This window comes from Anolis carolinensis, chromosome 2 (genome assembly GCF_035594765.1).
Source record: "Anolis carolinensis isolate JA03-04 chromosome 2, rAnoCar3.1.pri, whole genome shotgun sequence".
Classification (NCBI taxonomy): domain Eukaryota; kingdom Metazoa; phylum Chordata; class Lepidosauria; order Squamata; family Dactyloidae; genus Anolis; species Anolis carolinensis.
Genome location: NC_085842.1, coordinates 43,455,094 through 43,471,419, shown reverse-complemented (window position 1 = coordinate 43,471,419; position 16,326 = coordinate 43,455,094). Strand labels below are relative to the sequence as shown.

At 40.6% G+C, this 16,326-nt stretch overlaps 1 long non-coding RNA gene across 1 annotated transcript; it reads left to right on the top strand.

Moving 5' to 3' along the window:
• Positions 1-1,579: 1,579 nt before the first annotated feature.
• LOC103277973 (uncharacterized) lies at positions 1,580-12,386 on the top strand. The gene is made up of 4 exons (XR_010002533.1): positions 1,580-3,330; positions 6,687-6,836; positions 10,588-10,706; positions 12,091-12,386. It is a non-coding gene; the product is annotated as an uncharacterized LOC103277973 (long non-coding RNA).
• Positions 12,387-16,326: the final 3,940 nt, after the last annotated feature.

Sequence of the window (16,326 nt, the reverse complement as noted above, 5' to 3'; positions counted from 1 at the left end):
TCCATTCTCAGAATTTCCCAGGACAAAATTGCAGAAGAGCCAAGTGACCTGTGAAGTGACCTACATATTTAGCAGATATCTTAGCAACCATATTTCCAAACTCAGTATTTTTGGGTCCCCAAACTATACATCAGTAACAAAAACACATAACAAAGCCTGTCCTCCTACAGACATATCATTGCAAATTAAACATGATTGCCAGCTACACAACCAACTTCAATATGATCCCACCTAGCTGGGGCTGTCAAAAATGAATAGAAATTGCAGTGAAATTCTCAGGTAACAATGTTACAAGCCATGGCAGGTATTCTTTTTCCCACCTAAAATTTGTCCCTTTTCCCTCCTCTTCTCCCCCTCCCATAGCTTTCTTCCATCCCCAAAAGACTAAAGGGTGTTTGTTTGCCGTTCTATGTAATGTCATGCTCCATTTGTAATCTTAATAGCTCTCTGGGGATCATGCGAAATATCCAAATGCTACCATGCCACCTTTCACAAAAACTGCCTACCCGACCTAATTAATAGTGCATCCTAGTTAACACATGCAGATTTGGCATTATTAGTCTAATTAAAAGGGTTTTAGCAATCCCGGTCGCCCTCCTTCCCTCCCCCGCAAGCAGTCCGACATATGCAACTCAAGTAAATTAAAGCCATTAATCACCATTGGTGCAAATGATATACGTTCTCTGGGCACGGTCTTGTCTCTGAAAGAGAGTCTCTAACAGCCCTCATTATGTTTTATTTTGTTCCCCAGCCAAGGCTAATAAATACAAATTGTAACATCGCAATAAAACATTTAATTATTCAAGAGTAGGTACGGAATGTTATAATTAGCAGTCTGGTCTGTTGTCTCCATTTATGCAGTAATGGAAGTAATTTGGAAGCCCTGGTATTTTCTGGTCAAAATGAGGATTTGCTGAAAATTTGGTTGTTTAGCACAGAATGAATGAGAAGTCTTCTGGGAAATGTGACACTTCTAGTGCTGCTGTGGGAAAGAGGTCCTCAAACCAGAGCAGTAGGATGGAGTTCTAACTTAAACTCTCATAAATCTTAATGGTAAACATACCATGAACTAAGGGGCATCTACACTGTAGAATTAGTGCAGTTTGATGCTACCTTATCTGCCATGACCCAATGCTGTGGAATCCCGTTTGGTAAGGCACCAGTGCTCTTTGGAAGAGAAGGCCAAAGACTTTGACAAACTACAGCTCTGATTTATTTATTTATTTATCGTGTCAGAAGTGAATTGAGAATGCAGTTATAATGTAGTAAAAACCACAAACAAAGTTAAGAACTTGGCATTATACTAAAGTTCCTTTGACCAGAAGCTGGCCACTTTGAGTGCCTCTGGTGTTGCTGTAAGAAGGTCCTTTACTGTGCATGTGGCAAGGCTCAGACTGCATTGTAGTAAGTGGTCTGTGGTTTGCTCTTCTTCACACTTGCATGTTGTGGACTCAACTTTGTAGCTCCATTTCTAAAGGTTAGCTCTGCATCTCAGAGTCTGTTCAGCACCTTCCAAGTCTCCCAATCTTCTGTGTGCCCAGGAGGGAATTTCTCATCTTGTATCAGTCACTGATTGAGGTTCCGGGTTTTTACCTGCCACTTTTTTCTCACACTTGCTGAGGTGTTCCTGAGAGTATCTCTGTAGACCTTAGAAAGCTCTTGATTTAAGACGTTGGCATGCTGGCTGATATCCGAACAAAGGATGGGCCAGAGATATCAATGCCTTCCCGACGGATATCAGGTGACACAATATCGGATAAACAGTATTATTTCTCCAGCAGTGTAGGGCATAGACTTCCTGTGATAATGCGGCATGTTTCATTAAGAGCCACATCCACTGTTTTAACATGGAGAAATGTATTCCACACTGGGCATGCATATTCAGCAGCATAGTAGCAAACCGCAAGGGTGGAGGTCTTCACTATATCTGGTTGTGATCCCAAGGTTGTGCCAGTCAGTTTTCGTATGATATTATTTCTAGCACCCACTTTTTGCTTGGTATTCAAGCAGTGCTTCTTGTACATCAGAGCATGGTCTAACTGCAATGTGCTGCAATGCTCCAGTGGAATTCCTTCCCAGGTAATGCTCAGAGCTTGAGATGCTTCTCTGTTCTTAAGATGATTCCATCGCATTGAGCCACGGTAGTAAAAATGGTGTCATACTACATTAATTTAACAGTGTAGAAACACCTAAAGTCTCAGTTGTCCATGCAAGAATAACTTTCTTCTGATCAGCCATCAAATGTACTATTCCATTTTAATTTTAAAAACAGTAATGTGACCCTCATTCCTCCAAGTGATTTTTTTTAAATGATGTTTATTTCGCTTTTAGTTGTACATAAAATTTGGGGTTGTAGGGGAGGGGGAGGGGGGGTTATGAAAGGCAGGGGAAGAGGTGAAGGGGGGGAGGTTAAAGGAAAGGGGATAGGAGAGGGGGGTAGTGTTACTTCCAAGTGATTTTTGTGTGTGCCACATCTATATATATAAAAGGGTAATGAAATTTCGGCCTAGGACAAAACAACAAAACTACACATCCCAGAAACACTAAACTTGGCAGCATAACCCCTCTTCCATGCCTCTACATTCATACAACAAAAAGCTCCATCTACTCCAGAAAACGGCCAGGCTTTGAGACTGCAAGGCTATTCACTGCTATTCCACCTGGCCAACAAAGGATTCCCATAAGCCACAGCAACTCGTGGCCGGGCAAAGCTAGTAGTATATATTTTAAAACAGGCTGTTTCAAACATCCCGTCCAAATACCAAGTAAAGTCCCTCCAGCTATTTTATGCAATGGGGAAAGAAACATATAGATAGAAGCTTAAATGTATTTATAAGATTTGGGGTACTTCAGTCTACTGGGATGAAGTGGGTGCTGCCCATGAAAGCTTGTGCCAAAGGAAACTTGTAAGTTTGTAAGATGTTATGTGACTCTTCATTATGAGCAGAAATATGAATCACATATCTATGTAGCCCTTCAAAGTTTCAAAATGCTAAGTGATTTCGATAATGTAAAAAAAGAGAAAGGAAATCCATGAGTGATTTCTTAGCTGTCAAGTCACCTTTCAACATGTACTTGGAGGAATTCATTAAGACCCATGGCCTTTCTGAAGAGTTCACTGCTAAAATTTGAATGCGAAGGAAAGGGACTGCATTGTTCAGCAAGTCACGATCCCGGCTTTTGGTTGTTATGTATCTTATGGGAACTAGGGCAGCTTAAGAGTGGATTAATGCTGAAAGAACATCTGAATTTGAAAATCTGCTTCCAGCGCACACACCAGCCATCTCAGCATTGTCACCTTTGTTAAAAGAAAAACCCTTGGATGCAGAGGTAAGCACTTGAATTAAAAATGAGAACTATGCAGTTCAAACAAACCCCATTGGGTCATTAGCGCTTAGGAGACTTGAAAATATTTCATTGTTGTTGTTGTGGTTGTTGTTATTGTGTGCTATCAAGTCTTTGTAAACTTATGCCAAGAGTAAAGCGAACCCTATCATGGGGTTTTCTTGGCCAGATTTCTTCAGAGGAAGCCTTTGTTGTCCTATAAGGCTGAGAGAATATGACATGCCCAAGATAACCTATGGGAGCACCCGGTGGCGCAGCGGATTAAATCACTGAGCTGCTGAACTTGCTGACTGAAAGATCGGCAGTTCGAATCCAGGGAGCGGAGTGAGCTCTCATTGTTAGCCCCAGCTTCTTCCAACCTAGCAGTTTGAAAACACGCAAATGTGAGTAGATTAATACGTACTGCTCCGGCGGAAAGGTAACGACACTCCATGCAGTCATGCCGGCCACATGTCCTTGGAGGTGTCTATGGACAATGCCGGCTCTTTGGCTTAGAAATGGAGATGAGCACCAACCCCCAGAGTTGGACACGACTAAACTTAATGTCAGGGGAAAACCTTTACTTTTATCTAAGATAACCCAGTGGGTTTCCATGTCCAAGTCATGCATTGAACCCTGTTCCTCAGAATGATAGTCCAATGGTTAGAAGGCTATATCATGCTGGATTTCCAGATATCCTTGTACAAAAAGAAAGGCAAGGTTAAGAAAGATTCCATTTGGCATAAATTGAGATTGCCAAGAAGAGGGTGAGCACCACTGTCGGAAACACATTTTTCAACCCAGAGCTGATTCTCGCAGGTTACATACATGAATGATGATGTCCTTCTTAAGCACAGAGCTGAATTAGTCCAAGAAAGTATGAATGTGAATAGGCAATCAACATAATAAATGTGATGTGAGTGTTATTTCCTCCTCCGCTAAGTCTTCCCAGCAAGATTTGCCATCACTGGGAAGCCAGAAAATAAATTAAATATAACAGTGAACTAGATACTTGCTGAGGGGGAGCGCCTAGTTTAAAGGCTCATTAATCATAGGTTTAAATCCTAAAGTCCCCAGTCATCCTAATTAATGGGACACTGCTGAACCTTTGGAACAAAGGGATTGCAAAAAAAGCTGATCATAGCTGAAGGGGACCATATCTTTTTTGTTTTGTTTTGTTTTGTGCTGAAGGAGATTAAGCTGTCGATTTAAGTTAGATTCCAGGGAAAACAACTGAATTTTGACATGCTTATGCACCTTTGTTATGTCACCTCCCTATCCCGTTTGACTTTCTCCGGTTATTTGTATTTGCCATCTAAACTACACAACTGAGAAATTTGGAAGACAGAGGATTAATTGGGACTGTCCCTGCCAAATTGGAGTAGTTGTAGGTTATGGTGGTGAGAAACGTGGAATGAAGAAGCATTTGGAGTACATGATGTGATGGGGACGAGGTATAGGTCTCTAAGGTTTGGGGGAGTTAATTATGGTTCTAGATCAGCGTTTCTCAACCTGGGGGTGGGACCCCTGGGGGAGTCACGAGGGGGTGTCAGATGGGTCGCCAAAGAGCAGTGTTTTCTGTTGGTCATGTGTGGGAAGTTTGACCCAATTTTTTCATTGGTGGGGTTCAAAGGGCTCTTTGATTGTAGGTGAACTATAAATCCCAGCAACTACAACATCCAAGTGTTAAGGTCTATTTTCCCCAAACTTCATCAATGTTCAAATTTGGGCATATTGAGTATTTGTGCCAAGTTTGGTCCAGATCCATCATTGTTTGAGTCCACAGTGCTCTCTGGATATAGGTGAACTACAACTCCAAAACTCAAGGTCAATGTCCACCAAACCCTTCCAGTATTTTCTGTTGGTCATGGGAGTTCTGTGTGCCAAATTTGGTTTAGTTCCATTGTTGGTGGAGTTTAGAATGCTCTTGGGTTGTAAGTGAACTATACATTCCAGCAACTACAACTCTCCCCCCAAAATCTCCCCCCCCCCCCAAACTCCATCAGTATTCAAATCTACACTGCCATATTATCCAGATTATCAAAGCAGATAATTCATATTATCTGCTTTGAACTTGATTATGGGCCCTTCCAGACAGTCCCTATATCCAAGGATCTGATCCCAGGATTTTTGTTTATCCCAAATTATCTGGAAGTGTGGACCCATATAATCCAGTTTAAAGCAGAAAACCTGGGATCAGATCCTGACTTGATTAACTGATTAATTGGCTGACAAACAAATAGATGAAAAAGGCAGATCCGAGAGGGATCGTTCTTGTTGTGTGCCTTTATGTTGACCATATTATAGGGTTTTCTTGCAAGGTGTCTTCAGAGGAGGTTCACCATGACTTCCTCTTAAATATGGTTTGCCCAAAGTCGCCCAGTGGGATTTGATGATTTGAGCGAGAGGTTGAATCCGGGTTCTCTTCTTCCAGTTGTGCTGTGGGTCAGTCTTCTACCAGAAAAAGCACAAAGACAAACGCTGGTAGATTCCAACAGGTTTTATTGTACAGAATACCAGAACCTTCTCTTTGGCCCATTTATATAGGGGCTCTCACATACCAGAGGGTAATTGAGGTTTTATGGCTGGCCCGTTTTATGCCTGGCATCTGTTCTTTGTCAGCCGACCGGAGATGTCAAAGATTGGATATCATGACACAGGGCCTTTCCACACAGCTATTTAAACCAGAATATCAAGGCAGGAAATCCTACAATATCTGTTCTGAACTTGGTTATCTGAGTCCACACTGCCATATATTCCAGTTCAAAGCAGATATTCTGGGTTATATGGCTGTGAGAAAGGGCCCCCAGGGTCCTACTCCAGCACTCAAACAACTACACCATATTGGCTGTCATAACAGATAAAATAGTTTGTGTCAAATCTACCTGTCCCTCGTGTCTCACTCACATATGACACTACAAGCTAGAGAACATAACTTGTGTAAACAATTGCACTTGAGTTGTGACATCCCAAGCAATAGTACTACAAGGCCTTTTGAATGCCCAGATGTTGAAACTAGAGATTTAGTTATCCAAATTCCCTATTTGTTCAATTCTTAACTTCAGATCAGTGTAAATTTGCATGAATAGGTTTCTCTTTATTCAAAATGCCAGAAGAGGGGCTGTATTTATCACTCCGGGCTCTCTTATGACAGCATTTACATGGAATTTACAACCACAGATGAAATTCCTGCAAGCGAATGGTTACTTGCCTATGCAAACTAGTTTATCTCTGTCATGGGGGAAAGTACCAAGACGTCTTCTATTATAACACTTCCATTCCCTTTCTGCTTGTTTGTTAAATATTGGCAACAGATTCCACTAGCATAATGCAACCTTGATTTTTTTCCCCTCTCCCTGAAGCAGGCATGGAGAGCCCCCAAATAAGCAGGAGAATAAATTTGCAAGTGCCTTTGCCCTGGTCTGTCTCCACCATCTGGAAGTTAATTAATTAGAGGGTCTGGAAGGGTTGAACTGTGCTGTCAGGAGAAAGAAACTTCGTTCTGGTGAAAGGTAGGTTACTGCCCCATGAAAGCTATCTTATTGCATGTGGATTCTTTATAAGGCAGTAGAGCGGGGGAAATTATCTCATTAGTTTTTGCTTTAGAATTTATTTCCTTTTTTATTATAATTGACTTCAGTGAGGCCTCAGTTTACTTGTTCAGTCACCAGGATTTATTGAGGAAGGCTACTGCTGATGTGTGGTTTTTTTACATAGTATTTTATCACTTAATCTTCCTTCCTTTCCTCCCTCTTTCTTTCTCTCCCCTTCCCTTTGATGTAGAGCCCTTCCACACAGCCATATAACCCAGAATATCAAGGCAGACAATCCCACAATATCTACTTTGAACTGGGTTATCTGAATCTACCTTGCCATATATTCCAGTTCAAAGCAGAAAATGTGGGATTTTATTCAGCTGTATGGAAGGGGCCGTAAAGCCACTTTACAGAAGCACATTAAAACCCATGCACAATGCAGAGAACAGAGGTAGGTAACACATGGATTATGAGCCTCCTATATACACAACTGGGTTGTTCTGACATTACTCTTCCTCTCTGGGCACTGCTGCTGCTAAAACTGGTGGCAAAATATCAAAAAATGCACTCCAACATGTTTCCTTTAAGTTTGTTTTTCTCATGTCGAATTGTGGGTATGGAGCTGTAAAAGGCTCTTTAGAACCAAAACATGAGGGAGGACTCAACTTGTTTTGAAAATGATTCCATTGTACCAGAAGGTTTTTGCAAGAGTTCAATGGCATCAAAACAAAGTACATTCTCCCATGTGTCTGTTATTTGAAAGGGAAACTGATTGCTTTAAATCAGTGGTTCCCAATCTTTGCACGTCCAGTTGTTTTGGACTTGAACTCTCAGAAATCCCAGCCAATTTGCCAGCTGTTAGGAATTGTGGGAGTCAAAGTCCAAAACACCTGGAAGACCAAAAGTTGGGAACCGCTGCTTTAAAGGGCAACTGTTCCAAATTGAATTTTGGTTGACACCAGGTTGTTGATGTGGCAATGCAGTCCTCTGATCCATGAAGGATCAATGTTCATACTGCTATTAACCACCATCAAATTGACTTTACCTTTTTGTGATTCCAATGAGAAACCTTCAAGTTACCTTACCTTCAAATGTCCTGTTCAGGTCTTGCAAACTCAGGGTTGTGGATTCCTTGTCTGAGGCCTCTTCTACATTGCCATATAATTCATATTATCAAAGCATATAATCCACATTATCTACTTTGAATTTGATTATATGAGGCTAGTAAAGGTAAAAGTTTCCCCTGACATTAAATCCAGTCATGTCTGACTCTGGGGGTTGGTGCTCATCTCCATTTCTAAGCCGAAGAGCCGCCGTTGTCTGTAGACACCTCCAAGGTCATGTGGCTGGCATGACTGCATGGAGTGCCGTTACCTTCCCGCCGGAGCGGTACCTATTGATCTACTCACATTGGCATGTTTTCGAACTGCTAGGTTGGCAGGAGCTGGAGCTAACAGCAGCCGCTCCCGCCGCTCCCGGGGTTTGAACCTGGGACCTTTCGGTCTCCAGCTCAGTGCTTTAACGCACTTTGCCACCGGGGCTCCTTATATGAGGCTACATTGCCATATAATCCAGTTCAAAGCAGATAATCTAGATTTTATATATCAGTGTAGACGGGGCTTGTGTCTATCCAGCTGGAATGTGGTATTTCTCATGGTCAAAGTATGTCAGGTTCAGAATAATAATAATAATAATAATAATAATAATAATAATAATAATAATAATAATAATAACAACAACAACAACTGCAACAAGAAGAAGAAGAAGAAGAAGAAGAAGAAGAAGAAGAAGAAGAAGAAGAAGAAGTTGTTGTTTATTTTCAACCTGCCCTCTCTCCCTGAGGGGACTCAGGGCAGCTTACAAAAACAAAAACTAATTTGAAAATAAAACAGCAGTAAACAAACCATTAAAACAGACCATTAAAATTTACAACTACCACAGCAATCATTAAAACAGGGACAGAGGGCAGGTTGAAAATAAACTTGTTGTTGTTGTTGTTGTTGTTGTTGTTGTTGTTCCATAAATAGCATAATCGATTGATAAAAATTGACATAAAAACGTGACTATGCAATGACCTAAGATCTTGGCTTCTAGGGAGAATTCTTACTTGATTTGCCTTGAGACCCATTTCTTCATCTTTTTAGTAGTCCAAAGTATCTGTAGTATCACATTTCAAATGAGTTGATTTTCTTCCTAACAACTTCCTTCACTGTCCAGCTTTCACAGTAGAAATGCATTGGCATGGGCAATACTAACTTTAATATTCAATTATATGTTGTACCCTCTACCCTTGTTATCCTCTACCAATTCTGTTAGTACCAATTCCTCAGCTGTATCACCATTGCCAATGTGTATACATTACATATTGGTGTCCATGTAGTATGCAGTGATTTGTGCCCTTAGAACAAGGGTGAACAAGGAGACGTTGAAAGGAAAACTTTAATGGGATTTTAGTAAAACTGTCCAAGGTGCTGAACCTACTTTGGGAAGTTTCTGCATTTGAGGCCCTTTCTACACTGCCATATAAAATCCAGATTATCTGCTTTGAACTGGATTGTATGGCAGGACACAATCATATAATCCAGTTCAAAGTGGATAATGTGGATCATCTGCTTTGACAATCTGGATTATATGGCAGTATAGAAGGGGCCTAAAATAGCTCCTTTAAAGTTCAACTGAGGCCCCTTCTACACTGCCATATAATTCAGATTATCAAAGCAGATAATCTGGATTTTATCTGACAGTGTAGAAAGGACCTGTAATCCAGAACAGAGTCCCCATTCCACTACTGAAGCATCTTAAACTGGTTTTCTTTTTTGTGGCATAAGAAAACTATACCTATTCCTTCCATGTTATTTCTGCTTCTCTCCCCCTCGATGGATTGTCACCTTGATGTGGTGAATGGGCTTGTGTGTTCCAGTGAACCTGAGGGCACAACCACTGGAGTCATGCACTCCCAGGAGTGGCCGCAGGGGAGGATCCAGACCAAGAACAATCCGAAGACCCTAAGACCTCAATGGCGGAGCAGGCGGAGGATAACATGGTACATGTTACAACAGCTGTGAAGGCAGAAGAAGTCTGCAACAGACTGAGAAGCCACTGATGTTGTGTTAACCACGCCACTGCTGGAACTTCACTCTGTGAAGACTGTGTGTTGACCGGCTGTGCACCGACCTCCACACATTAAAAAAAAATCAGGCACAGGAGTTTTACAAGAAAAATAAAAACAAACCAACAAAAGTCCCATGGTGATTAGCGAGTGGCGACGGGAGGAGGATTGTGAAATCTGTAAACTCCTAGTCACAGGCTGACACATGGGTGATGGATATGGACTCAGTCGTTTTGCCTCAAGGACCGAGGTAGTTGAGTAGTCCAGCATCTGTATCCATGACTGAGCAGCCCTTTTTAGGATCCGCTCTGCTCACCCCACATGGGGAAGGGGCTAGAAAAGGTGCCCTAAACATAGTCTGCCTCTCTTATCCCTGACTGGACTGCCACGTCCAGAGGGATCACCACTCTGTGGCCAAAAAAGAAAAATGAACTTTGGAACATGGATTTCTGCTTCTCATGCAAATGTTCTGTTAGTGAAGTTATGTGCAGAAGCACATCACCTCTGTTAACTGAGGCATGCTTTTCTGTGTTTGGGTCAGGCATGATATGTGTATGTGTATGTGTTTATATACATCCTGTCTCTCCCTTTCCCTTCTTTCTCCTTCTCACTATCCAGTGAGCCTGGAAAGGAAAAGGGTGTTGCCCATAACACACACCCGAACTACTTGATAACAGATGATATAGGAAAACATGATGCTGCCACAGGAGACTGATTTGAAACTTCTACACCAAAAGGTAGCTGACTGGCGCATGCCCTTAAGAAGCTTGTAAACCACCAGCCAACCTAACTATTGTTTTTATTTTGCTGTCAATGTGTCTTCCACTTCGGATGACCCTAAACATGAAAGACCTCCAGGAACCATGTGCATTAACTGCCTGCTTAGAACTTATAAACAGGGCCATCATATCTTGGATTAACTTAATCCATCTATAATTAGATATTTATCTTCTCTTATTGGCTTCCACTTCTGCCAAGCATCATCATCATCATCATCATCATCATCATCATCATCATCATCATCATCATCTACTTTATTTATATTCCATTCTATCTCCCCAAGGGGACTCAGGGCGGATTACAGAACACATATACAGTGAACATTCAATGCCATTATCTACAGTTAACAAGGACAGACAATATATAGACAATAGGCATATTGTGTTTTTCAACAAGTCACATTATCTCATGATATGTCCAAAGTATGCCAGCTTAAATTTAGTGATCTTTGATTCTGGTGAAAGTTCAGGCTTGATTTGTTTTAGGACCCATTTAATGCTGTCCATAATATTCAAATTTCAGATGTGCTGGTTTTCTTTTTGTCAGCTTTCTGCACTGTCCATCATACACAAAAATTGGAAATACATATCCTGGATTATTCTGACGTTGGGATTTAGTTACATGTCTTTAAACTTGAGGATTGGCTTGAGTTCCTTAGTCTAGTTGACCATAGTTTTCCAATTTGGTTAATGACCTCATTGGCTGTGAGGAAAGAAATACCTGGACTTGCTGACACTTCAGTGAAATCACACGCATACACCCAAATGTTAGCCAATGCTATACATCTCTTTTGCTAAGGTGAATTGGTAGCATAATGACTGTGCTAAGGTTAATATAAATCCTAATTATTACCAGGTGCATCAATGAACAGAAGTTCAGGTTTTGCTTCATTTTGTATTAAAAATTGCTTCATGGTCCAACAGGCATTGACGTATGCCTTGAAAATTAATCATTTATTTGCCTCAGAGTAAATTCTAATGAAGTCAATGAGTTATCTCTGAGTAAGGATATGAAAATCTCTGTTCGATATTCAGCATTCTCCAAGTTCCCTAAGAGGCTGCAAGAGGAATGCCCCCCTTTCTCATACAAATGGATGCATATTTTAGTATACATCTTTTCTAGCATGCATATTTCATGCATTCTTTTGCTATACACATTTTACATATTTTGTCCAACTGACTAAATCTTGTTCAGGCACGTTTTTCAAATATACACCTTTTAGTCAAATGCATTTACTTGCATATAATCTGGGAAAGAAAGAGGGGGGAATCAGACACTTGGAGTTTCTTCCCAGTGAAAGGCAATGAAATGTGACATGACATTTTGTTCTTATTCTTACAGACTGTGTTGGTGTTTGCTGTCAAGTTGACTTCAACCTTTGGTGACTCTGTGAATGAGAAATACAACAAAAGCCAAAATCCAGAAAAGAATGATAGCTTTATTGCCCAAACGAAATGCATAAAATACATCATGCAAGCTTTTGAAGCTTCATTGGTTTCGTAATCACACAAGGATATACAAATCATACGGTAGAGGAAAAGTGATAATATATGATGGAGTCAGCAAAGTTTTGAAAGCTTGCATTATGTATTTTGTGTATTTTGGTAGCTCAATAAAGGTCTGTTGTGGATTTTAGATTCTCTTGTACTTTTGCTTGCAAGACCAAAATGGATGGATATCTTTCCTTTGAATGAAATAACTCCAAGACCCTTGATCATCAACTGATACAGATTCAGGGACATGGTTTCTTGATTGAATCAATCCACCTGTAGTATACTCTCCTTCTTCTTCTCCTGCTGTCTTCTGCTTTACCAAGCTTTATTGCAAACAGGATGAATAATAGAATCATAAAGTTGAAAGAGACCTCATGGGCCATCCAGTCCGACATTATTGTAAGTCAATGGTATTGGCATATTTCAAGTGTGAGTAAACAAACACAGGCATGAGGACCACTGAAACACAAAGGCAATAAGGATGCATTTGTGTGCATTGTCATGCTACTATTTTCTGAGTAGAAGTGAAGAACTTTTCAAGTGGAATGATCCAAACAACTGACTACCATGGTAACCACCTTGGTTTGTTATGTTCCCAATTGTATTATAACTTATGGTGCAGATGGGTTTTTCCTCACATATAACACCTGAGCTATTGCCTCAGCCAAAATATTTATCCCAGCAGCAACAACAAAATGATCTTTCCTACAGACAAATGAGTCAAAATGAAAAATGTTTTTTAAAATTATCTAAAAATTTATATACACACTCACAGGCATGTAGTGGGGGGGGGGCTTGAGGAGCTCCAGCCCCCCCCCCCTGAAATTCTCAGGGTGAAGGCAAGAAGGCCTTACATTTATTATTTAAACTGTTATGTATATTCATATCATGATCTGATCACCATGCTCACTATATCCCATATGCATGGGGGTATTGGGATTACGATACAAAAGGTTTGCTAGAGTAGATCCTCTCTCACTCAGACTCAGCCACCCCCCAACCAAAATCCCACCCCCCGCCCCAATCAAAATCGTGGCTACAGGCATGCACACTCAGTCATTGAGAAACTCCCTACAACATCATCAGACTGAATTCTGCAACAATGAGTAAATGGGCACATAAGAAATACGGCATATACTCATGTATAAAATGACTTCAGTTATAAATAGAAGACTGTTTTGGGGCCAAAATTATGGATTTTGATATGACCTATGGATAACTCCAGGGTCATTTCACAGAGAGGCCAGTGAGATAACATTGGTACTTTCTCCTTTCCTTTGAAGAAAAAACTAGGCTTGTGCATGGATTCATTTTGGCCATACGCCTTCAGTTTGTTCAGCTTGTTCAGAAGTTTGTAACAGTGTGGGCTCCACCATCATTGTTTTACCGGCCACAACAGAACAGTGGATGTCAAAAACCGGCTGCTTTTGGTTTCTTTTGGTTAGACGTTGAGTGCTGGGAGGGAGTCAGCTGCTAGAAGGAAAAGGAAGCGATGTTTCTAGAAGCTTTTTTTAAACTAGGGTCTCCTCTAAAGACAGAAGGGAAAGGATCCCAGGAAGAAAGGATATAATGACAAACAATGCCTACAACGACAGAAGGGGAGTCCCCCTCCTCCAATACCCCAATGGGCCAAATTTGGGAGGCTCTCGAAAAAAGGATTGGGACCTCCATCAAAATCTGGGACACCGCAACGGATTGCGATTTACCCAGATTGCACAAGCCTAATAAAAACCCAAAATACCACAACTGCCATCTACCAACCATGTATTCAGAAAGTCCAGAAGAGAGTCGACAGGGTCAAAGAAGAGGATGGTTCCTTTTTTGATAAGAATTAAGGTATAGTACTCACATTAACCTATGGATAAATTGACTATGGTTTTGGGCTAAATTTTGTGACTAAAATTTCTACATCTTATATGATTTCTTCACAACAAATGGAAACAGAAAATGAAAAATTAGAAAGCACATTAACACCATTAAATGCAGATTGCTATAAACCCTCTGAACTGGTTCATAGAAAATCAAGCATTCAGATAAAAGATAAACCATTAGACAAGGTGGATGTTTTTGCACCAGTCCTAGAGAACTGTAGTTTTCCTGCAGTAGTACTTGATAGTGGTGCAATGCCAGAAGGTATTACCCTAACCAACATGGAAGTGTCTGATACTGACTCATCTCAAACAGATGATGTTTGTTTGGACCTTACAATGATATTTGGAATGAGTAAATAGGGTAACACTTCAGGAAAAAATGTAAATCCCTCCAAAGGGGGAACAAAGACAAACAAAATACAGCTACAGATAAAGTCTATTTTAAAATGCACAGAGAAAATGAGGTGAGAGTAAATTGGGAGGGCATGCATGTAGCACAGCGGATAAACTTTACCCTCTTCCTTGAAGCATCAACAAAACAGGGATTCCAATTTTAAATAAAGCTGTGAAGTAAATAGGTTAGTTTTGGCTCAGCTCTTAGATAAAATAGTTATCTGTATATAATTAATCACCCTCCAGCTAGGATACAAATAATGTTGACTTTTCCATTGTGAAACTTAGTTTATTGTCAAAAGAATCTTGTTGTGTGACATGGGAAGAGGGCATTAGTGTTTGTGAAAATCAAATCTAAAACCTCTTTGTTTCTCACAACTAGTGTCATGACTTTTGGCCTAAATGTTACTATTCAAACAGAACCATCAACTACTATAGTTAAGTACCATTGCTATCCTTAACAGGCACTCTGCTCAAAACTTTAGCATCATGGGATCATGGCTTGATTCTATACTCAAATATTTGATAGTGGTATGTGACTGGTTGTTTTTTTTTAACTGATTGATTGATTTTTGTCTTGATGATCTGCCAAAATTGTGCTCAAGGTGGCCAACCACAGTAAAATCAAGAATAAAAATGGAATCTGGATTTAAACAAAATATTCTGATTTTTGTACCCCTAACTCCAGCAAATGTGGAGGGCTGATTGTACACGATGACTCGGAGTATGGTGGAAGCTCCTTCTTTGGAGGCTTCTAAACAGAAGCTGAATGGTAATCTGTTGGGATTACTTTGATTGTGTTTTTCCTGCATGGCAGGGAGTTGGACTAGAAGGCCCATAATGATTCTATGATGAGACTGTTGGGTGAGTGGGCTTATTAACAAAAGAAGCTCCCCATAAATGCATAACAGAGTAACTTATCAGCAGCAGCATGACCCAGCACTAGTAGCCAAAAGTGATAAAAAGAAAAATAACACAGAGACCAAGATTTCCACAACACAAAAAAGTTCCTTATACTTTCTTCTTTGCTTCCTAGCTGGGCTTCTTTCTTATGAAGATAAACAGCTTCGCTCTCACAGAGCTTCCTCTCACACCGAACTTACACAGGAGCTTCACACAGCAGCCTTCACACTGGGGCTTCTCTCACCAAACCTTCTCACACCAAACCTCACACTGGAGCCTTCTCTCACTGAGGCCTTCCTCACGCTCCTCAGGACAACACTAGCTTTGGCCCACTAACTCTAACAGGGCTTTGGCCTACTCACTGTCCTCAGGACGACTCCAGCTTATTTAACGCTTTCAGCACTTGACTCACATTTTTGTAATTAAAATGCCTAGTTAATTCTTAATATTTCTGACAGAGACAAAGCCCTTCCTCTTGCTCAAAGGTAGGAGGGCAGCAGATGAAGGCTTTTTTAAAATTTTGCTCAGGAAGGGTCAAGTAGAGGTACTCATGTTATGAAAGAATGGTCACTGACATCATTCAGAAATGCCTGGAGCCAAAGAAGAATGAAAATAAAAACTGACTGCAAGGCTTTGAATAGCTCCTCACAAATGCCTATTTAACCACAAAATGTGTGGCTCAAATAGAGAGGAATGAATCAAAGTATGGAAATCCTTTGATGTAACTTAGTTGATAGCCTATAAGTTCATTGGCTTACTGCTGTTGGTGAGGCTGAGACAACATGAAACCATGGAAGAATGGTAACACTTTGAAGAGATTTTGTGCAACACAAGGTCCTTATAAAGTTTAACATTTCACAGAGGTAACCAAGACATATGTGGCTGAGCAACATCAGACTGTGGTCAGGCAAAAAGAG